General features: G+C 36.4%; 1 protein-coding gene and 1 long non-coding RNA gene across 2 annotated transcripts in view; both read left to right on the forward strand.

The window, feature by feature from the left end:
* Positions 1-1,717: 1,717 nt before the first annotated feature.
* LOC127852348 (uncharacterized) lies at positions 1,718-2,835 on the forward strand. Its single transcript, XR_008036207.1, has 3 exons — positions 1,718-1,821; positions 2,012-2,159; positions 2,312-2,835. It is a non-coding gene; the product is annotated as an uncharacterized LOC127852348 (long non-coding RNA).
* Positions 2,836-9,087: 6,252 nt separating this feature from the next.
* Positions 9,088-12,850, forward strand: part of LOC127852336 (zinc finger and SCAN domain-containing protein 20-like) — a 9,445-nt gene continuing 5,682 nt past the window's right edge. The window contains exon 1 of the mRNA XM_052386276.1: positions 9,088-9,179. The gene's annotated coding sequence lies outside the window, so the exon portion shown is untranslated. The remainder of the gene's footprint in view (positions 9,180-12,850) is intronic.

Raw genomic sequence — 12,850 nt, forward strand, 5'->3', positions numbered from 1 at the left:
CGCTGCACCTAACCTACTAACTTGTCTTTCGCATGAGACGTTAACCCGAGGTGCAGTGTACCTAGGTGCTATACACCGGGCACTAAAAGACCTCTGGAACGGGGTGTCTCCTGTATCTTGCACTATCCCCCGTAACCAACTAATACGTCTTTCTGGGGGCGATGGCCATATGGGAGACAATCCCGGTGCACTCGATAAAAAATAATGAAGAAGAAAAAGGGCATTGTGTTTCTGACAAACAGTCTCTTGTTGTTAAAGATTCTTGTTAATAACTTAGTGAAAATGATGAGGCGCAGCTTGGCGCTTAAGACGCAGTTCCAATGTCAAGGTCACAATTTATCATCAAATTTTGGAAATCAATCCGTTTCAATTTGTCTAGCAGGGATAATTTTTGAAAGAACCTGGCAATAGTGATCAGTTTGATAAAACGGAGTTTTGCATGTAACAACGAAGTCGTACGGTCCAAATGTAAAGATACAATTGAAGGTTAAACCTATAAAAAAAAGTTATCCTAAGCACTCTGTCCAGCACGGATGAATTTTTTTAAGGCAGAAAATAATTGGGATTAAAAAAGACAGTGTAAGATCCAGGCTTTTAAGTCGCAGGTCAAGTCACAATTCAGGGTCAAACATCGATATGAAAATTTCTTCTTCAAAACCGTGCCGCCGGGAGCATAACTTTGCTCAGCATGGATGGAATTTTAAATAAAAATTCAAAGTTGACGGTCAAATAAAAACGGGGGGTAGGTCATACGCAAGTACCTGGTGAGGCTTAAGTGAGAAAAAAATTACCTGGTGTTCAAAATGGCGGCCTGCGCCGCCTAAATGTAACATACATGGTATAGTACAAGAAAGGCCGTTTACCAAAAAGGCCTTACCAAAAAGGCCGCATAAGTGAACCAAAAAGGCCTCATGGTATACCAAAAAGGCCATACAATATCTTGTACTATCATTGAATAGTTATGCTGATATTGTATTATTATTTTGTAATCAAAGACGGCAAAATTATCGCCAATTATCGCATATGAATTGTTCGTTAGTTACAATATGTTTCCTTGAGTTCATACTTAATATAAAAACTTGAAAGAATTAGCATGTACAAAAAACCTCGCTAATCAGACCGGGTATCCAAGTGTCAAGGGTCATTCACAGTTTGTTGCATCTGTTTTGATAACGGATTAGTAGATTATGACACTTATTGACACCTATTGATAATTGCGTATTTTAAAATAGTTTCTTTAACGATATACAACTAGCTACATTAAATTCGGAAGACTTAAACCGAAAGAAATAATATGCTGTATTCTATGTGATATTATTAAAAAATAATGAATACAATAAGTCTCTTGTGATGTTTATATCGGGTTTTTAATGTTTATATTAATACAGGCATAACCCAGACAGCATATCGGGAGGCGATGCGTCTCGGGGAAGTAACGTATGTGTGTCGTCCATGCATAGACGCAGAGGCCCTGGACAACGAAATGCCCGTCCTAGAGATAAGCGTAAGTGATATTATTTTTGTAATCTGACGAGGCTTGATATTTATTTAAAACCTATTTATTTAAGCTCAATTGCACCGAAAGCCTTAGCCGAGTCACTCTCGAGTCCTTTTCCTGTGATTAGTGAAACGGTGACTAGTGATTAAATACTAGTAACATAGTTATATCATCGTAACTTCAACAATAAAATTTGGTAATACATGTCGTGTTCATATGGCACAATTTCTACATATGCCACAGTTCCCCAGGTTGACGACGACGACGATGCCGCTGACGATCGCCCAATGCCACTGCTAGAAGTGGGTGTCCCTAGTGATGAGGTATGTCATTTTAATATATACTTTTTCACTTACAGACACTTTCCGAGTGTATTCTATGTTTGGAAGTAAGAAAGGCTCTTGCATAAATCCAGTTATGGAGGAAAGTGTCGTCCCTGATTAGCCTGTGCAAACTGCACTGGCTAATCTGGGACAACACTTTAAGCACATGCATTAAACCCCCTTTTCACAGAGCGAGACGCTATTCGAGAGGTCAAAGACAGAAGCGACACGCCGCCTGGTCGACTATATCAGCCGGCAGTGGGTCCACGGCGGGTCCTTTGAACCAAGTGACTGATATGTCTTCCGACAGGACGTCCGTACCAACAACGACCTTGAAGGTGTATACAAATAATATATCTATTTCCATTGTACATTTATAATTACATATATATATATTTATATATATATACTATTTAACTATATGATTCATGTATTTTTTAATATAGCGGTACATATAATATATATATATATATATATATTATATTTCTAGGTTACCACAACCGCCTGAATGGGAAAGCCGGCAGCGGTGTTGGTTTCTACCGACTAGTTCCTCATCTCAGACAGGAATCTGAAATGGTGAGGCTATATACTGGTTGAAGGATCCACCGGATCACAACAACGCGATCGGCAAAAGTTCAGAAGTCTCTGGTTTCCCTCTGGGACAAGTACGAGGCGAGAGAGTGCACTACCTCTGAGTTCCTGGCCAAGGTCGGTCAGGCGTACGGCGTTGTGCTGGATTAATGAACATCCATTTTGTCATGTTGTCTGTGTATTGTTTGTAGTTTTTCTTGTACATGTATATTTTATTATGTAGATATGTTGTAAATTATGTTGTATTGTGTCACGTTGACTGTACATTGTATTTTTCTCGTGCATGTATTTTTGTAATAAAGAAAATAAAAAAGTTCATTCATAATGTAGCACTCCATTTTGATTTAATTGAAAATATAACTCACATGTTAAACCATATTATTATGTAATTTAAATTAATTGAAAATATGTATATTTTGTAATAAAGACAAAAAATAACATTTTTAAGAATAATTTGATGTAATGATGTTGTATTTTGTCAGTGTGACTGTATATTGTCTGTAAATGTTTGGTTGATTATGTAAATTTTGTTATATAAATTGTGTGACTGTGCATGTTCATTGACTGTATAAATCGTAAATATATATTTAAACATAATCAATAAATAAAGAAAATAAAAAAATCATACCTGTTTTAGGTCTTATTCCATGTTAATTTATGTGTATTTCTTTGTAAACACAGTTTGATGCCTTTAAAAAAAAACAATAATTGCTTTAAGGCCTTTTTAGTTCAATTTTCGGCCTTTTTGGTACGCTTTGAGGCCTTTTTGGTAAGGCCTTTTTGGTATTCGGCCTTTTTGGTATGCGGCCTTTTTGGTTTTCGGCCTTTCTGGACCTAAACCACATACATACTGATAAAGGATGTGACTACATGTATCAGTGGTTTGGCTTTTTTAGCTTACACGGCAATACTAAGTCATACTAGGTAATGCGTCTTAAAGTTAACATTGCATTTAATAGGATGTGTTCACAATTTTGAAAAATAACAATTTTCAGATTTAAAATAGAATGTTTACATTATGTTTAAACAAGCGGAATAACATCCGTCGTGAAAGGAGCTTGTTAACAGATTGTGGAAATGAAGATTTCCCAGCTTTTAGAAATAGATTTAAACAATAAAATGATCATTAATAGGCAGCGAAATGACACTAATAACTTAAACCCATACTGCAAATACATATGCGTTTATGTGAAATCATCATTAAATGTTGATTTAAATCATAAGGCGTAACAAAGGCTAAACTATTGCAGTTGGAGTGTACCTGTTGTTTTCGTTACAGGTTGTGACAATATGTGGAACGCTTCTTTAAATTTATCCGGTATCCTGCGTTCTGTGTCCACATAAAGCGTCCAGATATCTCAGCCTTTCAGTAGGATGGAGACTACGAGGGACATGTACTTGGTGGGGAAGCTTATGTAGAGTTTTGTCCACACTGTGATAAAGCTTGCCATCGCTGCAGCCGCCATGGCAATTCTTATTCGGACCTAACCGGTACTGGCACCATCCTGTGACTGTTGATTCCACGTACTTGAATGTGCTCACTTCTTTCAGCGATATTCGTGCTGTTCATCACTCAAGTATTTCCTTCTCTTTCATAGAGTATGTTGGTGAGGTCTTGGAGTTGCTGATTGTGCCGTCCATGAGTGCAATGTCATCAGCGAATCTCAAGTTTTGACGGGTCTGCCAACAATTGAGATAGAGGTGTGATGGTCTTGGAGGGTCTCCTACTTTATTTTCTCAAGAAAAAGGTTTAACAGGACGGGGGAGAGCTGACATCATTGACGGCCAACGACTGAAGTCCTGAAGAAGTCAATCTTCTCTCTATTGAGAACAACTGCACAATAACTGTTTATTGGATGATCTGCACCAACCCTTTGCCAATTTTTAAGCCTCTCGGAACCTGTCATAGGCTATCATCCCACACGCGGTCCAAAGTTTTCTGAAAGTCGATGAAGTTGTTAGAGAGCTCAAGTTGGCTTTGCAATTGAAGATCTCTTCCACAGTGATTCACCCTGCTCTTAATCCAGAATGTTCCTCCGCAAACTGTTCCTATGCGTAACTTTTCAATCGGTTTAGGACGAAGCTTGGCATGAGTTTGCTGGGACAGCTAATTAGTTTAAACCTGTATATTGTAAGCACCCAAGGGTGTCTCTATGTGGGGCGGGTCCTTGTGTCGGGATGTAATCATTGAACATGAACAACTTTAATGTTTCATTGTTTTTATTGCGGGCATGTCATTTCAATAATCTTAATAATTAATATATGTCGTAAAACTTATCTTTGTTGCAAAGTAATCGCGTACGATGTTCAAAGTTGTCAATGGGGCCAGTTGCATTGGTTAACTATACTTTAAATACGTGTTGAAATTCAAATAAACATTAAATAATATTATTGCTACTCAACAAATGAATTAACATTGACACTTTTGGTTGAGTTCGACATTTTGAAAGACATTTTGGCATGTATTAATAATAATAGATGACACTTGTTGCTGGCAAGCTTACTGACTCCGATTGACTGGTTTGAGCGCCTTATATAGGCATCAGAATGCTGGAACTAAATGCTGCAAGCATCAGGATGCTGGAACTGAATGCTGCATTGCTGGCAGCCAATCAGATTCCAGAATGCGAAGTGAGATGCTGGAAGTACCAAGGCGGTACTTCGGTTAAACTATTACAAGAACAATAATATTGTGAACAATACTGAATCACTAATTAACATATGCCGCAATATAAATCATCGTTTCTCATAGATAACAAAAACGTTAAAATAACTACACAAAACATTTCCCAGTTATAAAGACTTTTAAAGGTTTGAGGTGTCTAAAGCTCTCCAGCATTACGCCACACAACTTGTAAAATAGTGCTGCATAGGTGTGACTTTAACGGACTTAAAAATGATTCGATTGACATGTTATGCTAAATTATTATAAGAATTCCTATATGGAGACACACATTACAAATATCATAATTTCAGCTATGACATATACAAATGTCAATGTTAACAATATATTCCTACGTCAGAGATAAAGAATGCAAATGGCGGTCAGATTCAAAATCTTAAGCGCCAACCTAAGATGCTGGAACAATAAAACTCCCATATTAAACAATGGATGGCTTCATTAAATATAAGCTAGATCCACATGAAATACATCAAAGAAATGGATAACTAGAGGAAAGCTATGCTTAATATACTGTAAGTACTATTCAATTATGACAAAAGCTCTTGTATTATAATTCAGACATTACTAAGTTCGGACAGGTCCACCCAGGCTATTACAATATTTAAGCTCGATTTAATAGAAAGCCTTGGGGTTACTGAAAGGCTTCGAGTACGAATTCTTGGCCAAGAACCATTACTTGGTGTTTTTAGGGAGATCTAAAGAACGCTCCTACGATGGGGATCGAACTCCCGATCGCTAGGCGGATGGCTGATTAGATTGATGGCGAAATAATTATCGCAGAACTTGAGGTTGCCTTTTCTGGTACAGAGATGACTAGAAACTGTGTCCACTCCTTTAACCACGTCTTCTCCTCCCAGATCGTTAGGCATGTTTGGGGCGCTGTATGCCTTCTTACTGTTGCCTGTGGTCATCTCTTTGCCAGTGTTGATAAATTGCACATCAATCCACTCCTCCTTAGCCTCTTTCATCTTCTACCTCCCATCCATGTTCGCTTTCAGTTATTTTTTCATACAATCTATGCTGGTATACTTTTCGTGCCCCAGCTGTCTTCTTTTGTCACATAGGTCCATGATCATTGTCGTTTACCATGGTCTATTATTTCTTCTCTCTCCCCCAAGTGTTTCTTTGACCGATGACAACAGGACTTCTTTGATAGGTGATGTTGTCGATGAGATTGTCTGATGTTCATGACTGCAAACTTGCCACCCACCTGTGCTAGGAATGTCTCCGTTATCTCTAGAGTTTTCAACTTTTTCGAGTCAAATCTAATGCAATGTTTCTTGGTGATGCGCCTGTTCTTAACTTCAGCATGATGGTGGCGAGCACTTAGTCATGGTCACTGCCGGATTTGAACCAGTTGAGCCAGTACGAAATCGATCCGGTTGTGTACTTGTCCGTTTGGAGCATGTTCAAATGGTTCTGTGTGAGTGGGTTGCTGTCCCTGGCGAACTCACAAAGTCTCAACCATGTGTTTTTAGTCTTTCCTCTGCCAAATCTACTCCATTGGCCTATGAGGAGGTATTTCTTCCAGACCTTGATTATGATACGCACTTATTCATCATCGAAGTGTTCAATCCCCTCGCCTTAAAAGTCTTCGTTAATGGTGAGCTCTCGATAAGATACGGATGGGAATGAGCCCTCTAGAGATTGGGGAGCAACTTGTGACGCTGTTGAATACCTCATTGCGAACGATGAAAGCAGCCCGTGGCGATGTCTCATCCCCGCTGAACCATATATTGTACCCTTCGTATGTTGATGTTTTTCCGAATCCTTGCCACCTGATATCGGCTAGTCCTATGGTGTCCCAGTGGTAGCGCTTCAGCTCGTTCGACAGTTCGTGGACCTTGCCGCAATCATGGAGTGTTTTAACTTTAAATGTGTATATTGTTGTTCGTGTATTGTAAATATGAACATGTAACTGTACCACGGATGTTGTGACTTTTTTTCCTTTTTCTTCATTAAGATACTCGATATGATTTGTAGCAGATCGTTTTCAAGTTAACGAGTATTATAATCAAACACATTTCGGAAAATAAAATTGTAAACCCCAAAAGGAAAAAAACATTGAAAATTCAAATGCCTGTGGATAAAAAAAAGATCACTCATAATTGAGTTCCTTGATGTGTACTGACATCTCTTCACTTCATCGTCTTTTACAACATATAAAAGACGATACAACAGGTTTGGTATCCTTTTTTAGTTTACTGATTGCATCCGACATTCTGAACTCATCATACAGTTTCTGAGCATGCCATTTTTTTATTATGAAACCAAAGTATGATTTGTTACTTAAATGACCGGCGTAAATGCTATAGATGATGTGCTACGTTATAATCGTCGTACGATAGACGTCAAAACCTGAACGCAAATTTCTTCGACTAAATAGCTGTACTTGTTTTTGTTAAGTCCTTTTGTTTTTATTAGCTGTTTTAGTCCGGCTCTATTGAAGGATTCTATCACGCATATTCTACATTTAAACTCATGTGGTCCATGAATGGGGTATGGTGTCTCAGTCCTCGACTAGTTTTAAATTCCTAACTACATATACTGCAACAAAAGATGCACTTAGTACCGCCCTCAAACCTTCATCATCTGAAAAAAAAGTTAAATAATGGTTAAACATAAGTTCATATCAGAATAAGGTCGACATGTCATACAATAGATTAAATAACGTAAAATATTACTGAAACGGGCTGATAAACATCCTATTATCTCATACATCAGCCACCCACAACAACTCTTGAAAATATGTGAATTGATTTAGTTGGTCGGCAGGTTTTTCGTACAGCATTTTACTTGTTTTTACAAAACGTAACGTGATAAACAAAACACTTATATTGCACCACATAGCATGCTATAAAACTATAATATTGTATTACACACATATATTCAAGATGGGTAGGTTTTTCGTGTCAAGCTCTCTAACATAGGAAATAGCTGTTTGTCATTTGGAAGTCAGGTGCCAAGTGTGCTTGAAAGCAAGTTAGTTTTAAAAAGGGGGTTAAACCATTTTTTGGACAATAAATTAGTTTTCAGAGATGAAACCGCGTCCAGAAAAAAATGAAATATTCGTTGTTTTAGTATATTTTACTGTCGTGTGTCAATACTGTGTATTATAAGAGAAAATGATATGTGTACATCAAATTTCTCGAACGTCATGTAAGTAGACAACAGATTTGTGGACGGTTTATCTTCAATAACTTTTTTATTTCGACGTCTACGATCTTGATACAGAACACCGGTGGAAGCGCAAACACTGCAGCGTCAAAGTGCGTAATCACTTAAAAGAAATCTAAAATAAAGTGGCTTACCGGGTGAACATATCCGCTACTTCTTCACGAAAAACACGAAAACGACGCCATCTAGCAAGTAAGTTCCAACTAATCTTACTTAAACCCGGTAAGTTCCTGTATACGCATGCCCCCCCCCCCTCCCCCGCCACCCCCTTCCCCCCATGAATATTGGTAAGTGAAGAAGATTGGAAATAATATTTCGCGACTGATAAACACGTACAAGGAAAAACAATATATTAAATTTGAACCATATGCATACAATTGTTAAATATATTTTATTCATGAAATTTACGGGGAAAAAACATGTTTGTAAGTTTTCAGTAGAGTGAACTTGGTAGAGGTTGCAAAATATTTTAATTCTATATGTGTTTATTTTGTGTTGGTATTTTCTATATTGAACACCTTTACCAAGCGGCTCTCGCGTTGAGCATGTCCTTACGCTATACTGGAAGGAGGATCCAATAGCCCTAAGTCCTTGTATAACCAGCATGCATATGATTGGCCACAGGCGATGGAGAGGGCGGGCTTGCAGCAAACCATCGCGCGAAACGGGCGTGCAACATACAGATTATATGATTTATTGTTTATGAAAAGCGTTCAATTTTCTTGATATAAACGACTCAGAAGCTCTGCAGAACAAACCACTGCAAGCCGAATGGAGTTGGCCATCTTGAGTGTCTGACTGTAAATATTTTATTGTGTCCCCCGGGACATATATATAAGCCTTTTAAAGTATTTGGTGGAACTTCACGAAGTGTTCGGTGTCAGATTTAAGGAGTTATAAAACTCAGGTAAACTATTATACATATGAAATTCTAACATAAAACTCTTTAATTTTCCGATAAACCGAACAAAATAAACGCATCGCTGTTGAAGTAACAAAGAATACAGCAAAAAAAAAAGTCCAAGCGAGGCACATTAGGATTTTGAGTATTGTTGTTCATTGACCCATTAACCACTACTCTCTGTCATCATCATGCGAGGCTATTACACTCTTGGGCTAACGACTTCGTATTTCAGATCATACGCAAAAGAGATAATAATTTTAAAAAACATGTGTGGTAGGAGACCTTGCAATACTGCACGTGATGTAGAGCTACATTTACTTTGAATTATCTGAGCGACTACGTGTTGACTATGTAGAAAGAAACAATGATCAAACGATAATGATTCTAACGCCATTTCGGACTATATCGACATTTCTGGTACTACTTTTTATAGTATTTTATTGACAATATATCAACTTAAATGCGTGTTATCTTTGAATGACAAATATACTAAAATAAGTTTAATGAATACAATTTAATCAATTATGCGTTCCTCATTTATATCTCTTAAAGTATAAACGGCAAACCTACGATCCCAGTATCGTGACATCTAAATACTAGACACCAAAGTAATACTAGCTTATTCTTTTACTTTCATTTAACAGAGGTTACACTATATCTGTTGATCAATAATTATTAAATCTTGACATTCTCTTTCAAAAAGGTCACTAATCACAATTTCAAATAGTAAAACCGAAACGTAATATCAAATATGTGTAATGTGAGATTAATTTCGATATGCTATATTACATCCGATGAAAACGATAATGATCGAAACTAGTGTCATACCGGTAATTAAAGTTAATCAATCGAGTCGTGTTCTGAGAAAACTGGGCTTAATGCATGTGCGTTAAGTGTCATCCCAGATTAGCCTGTGTAGTCCGCACAGGCTAATCAGGGACGATACTTTCCGCCTAAACATGATTTTCGGTAAGGAGGGACTTCCTTGACTTCCTTGCGGACTGCACAGGCTTATCTGGTACGACACTTTACGCACATGCATTAAGCCCAGTTTTCTCAGAACACGACTCAATTGATAAAAAAATGTATGTTCTGTTCCAATATATTTATATTAATTAAATGTATAAGCGGATTGTAGAGCAATATAGTTCAACCAAATATGCGTGTTGATATGTCGATAAATAATGAATAATATTGAGAACTTTTTTCTATGCATAATGTAGACCATTGAAACGTTTGTTAGCAGAGTGCTTAATAAAATAATTTGCTAGTTATTTATTTTATTTTTAATATATGAAAGATATGCGTAACAGCTTTACTGTAACTTACTGTTCCAACGTAAAATTTTGATTATGATACTATCTCTCTGTTTTATTGTTAATTAATTTGAACACGTATCGTTTTTTTGTGATGAATTGAATTATCTTAAATACTTAAGATTTTATTGTACATAATTTTTACATCGATAAGTTTATAGTAATATTTGCACGAAAACGAACATTTTTGTATTATGCCTTAACAAACGAACCGAGAGTTTTCAGTGCGGCAGTGAAAGTACTCGGTTCAAAGGCCATCTCTCAAGGTTAAAAGTGTCAATTGCCAAAGATATCAATCTTTAAAAACGAAAACGATCATTAATTGAAATATTGTGTTTACAAATATATAACAATTAATATAATAACAAGCTTTCAATTCGATATAAAAAATATGTACTGCCGTTTGCGTGTTTAATTGAGTTAATATTTAATTATAAATAGCTACTGAAATCATTCACTGCACAAACTCTGTACGATAAACGAACATTTAAACGAGTTAATCTCATTTAACATTGACTGAATGTCATCTTGTTTCGATTGGTGATAAGCGAAATGAATGATCAGTAATTGAATATCTTAGTTCATTTCGGTTTCTGACAGCATTGTTTTCGCGTTTTCATGGCATGTCCAAGGCGACTATTTTGCACAAGAGTCTTGGGTATTGAAGGTCTCGGGCCAAGCTGGGGTTTGCACCGAACTAGCCTTACCTTCGCCCGTGGCAGCCTATATGGGGTTTGCACGCGTGAGGATCGCATGCAATTCAGGTCCATATGTTGCAGGGTATAAACAAAAATAAATATTATGTGAGAACGGTATTTTAATAGTATTTGTTAAGATATTAACACCATAGTTCAGTTTGCGTATACGGATATTTCTGGTATATTCTGGTATGTATAGTAACTATTATTTTATTAATACTCCGTTTTTATACTGATTTTATACGAACATTTTAATTCGCCGATGTCTTCAACATTTATTGTAAACTCTGTGCAAAGAACAATTTCCATTACCGACGAAGATAACCATGTGTTACCAACATTTCAGTCGATGATAAACAATGACAATGTGCTGTACCCATTATTGTGCAAACCATGGATAGAACAGACAGGCCTATTGAATTATGAATTGATCTAAAATCGACCCGATATAATACCAGTGAATATTATTCTAACAAATAGGTTGGCATATTAATAGATGAAAGTACAAGTTCATATCGGCTGATAATGTTTAAATGAAATTTCTCAAATATTTTCGTAGTTTTGAAAAAAAATATTTTAATAGTTTTAATAACTATTATAACAAGAAAAACAAATGCAATAAAAATGTTCCTGCCCGGGGATCTAACCCGGGTCATCGAGGAGCAAACGCGAACGCTTTAACATCCCACCACGCAGGCTTTGGATTTTGAGTTGTGGTTTGAACGCAGGTAAAATTGTTTTAGTAATTAATGACAAACATCACAAATGCAGTTTTTTTTCCGATTTCCATTTATGATTGTAAACAAACAAACACGCACTTTCAAATTGTATCTTAGTCCGTAGTGTTAGTATGCTTGTAGAAATATAATTCATATTTTTTTAATGTATGACATTTTTTTAAATGTTCATTTTACCAAACTGTGAGTACATTCCTTTCATGCTTTAAATATGGAGTGTATGCACATTAAAGGTTAAGTTTGAAAAGTATAGGACTAAACACACGACCATACTTTTGCACAATTACATCAACTTAGATATATTATGAAGAGTAGATTTTGTGCAGAATTACTTAAGGAATCTTAAATAATTCCTATGTTTCATGTGGATGCAAATATAATGATATTGATATTCCCCTTTGAGTTGAATACAAATCTCGTAACTAGTCGCGGTTGCTAGCTTATATAAAACAAAACATCCACACTATAGTTATCTTTGCACAAGCAATATATCTTTTCAACCCGAAAGGATGCACTAAACAATTCTTAAATAGGCTAAAGGCCAGTTTTTATAATTGAAAATTGTGCAATTTAATAAGAAATATATGCTGCATTGTTATTATTTATAAGCCTTTATGCATCCATGTCTCACACCGGCTAAAATTTAAGTTAACTATCAAACTGGTCTAATATGCTGCGCAAAGGTTCTGGTCTTCTTTTCCAACGAGAAACTGTACTGAGCACAAAGTGATATTCGCCTATGATTATGAGGATTCTATAGAATTATGTTATAAAATATGCCAGGGCCTGTCTGTATTATATGGAATAAATAAAACAACATGACACACTTTCATTTTAGAGCAGCAAAAGCGTCTACCGCGTGACAGCGTCTTCAAACCAATGGTCGTAAAAAAGGCAGCTTTTAATCTGTCAAATTGAACTCT

Source organism: Dreissena polymorpha, chromosome 12, assembly GCF_020536995.1.
Source record: "Dreissena polymorpha isolate Duluth1 chromosome 12, UMN_Dpol_1.0, whole genome shotgun sequence".
Taxonomy (NCBI): domain Eukaryota; kingdom Metazoa; phylum Mollusca; class Bivalvia; order Myida; family Dreissenidae; genus Dreissena; species Dreissena polymorpha.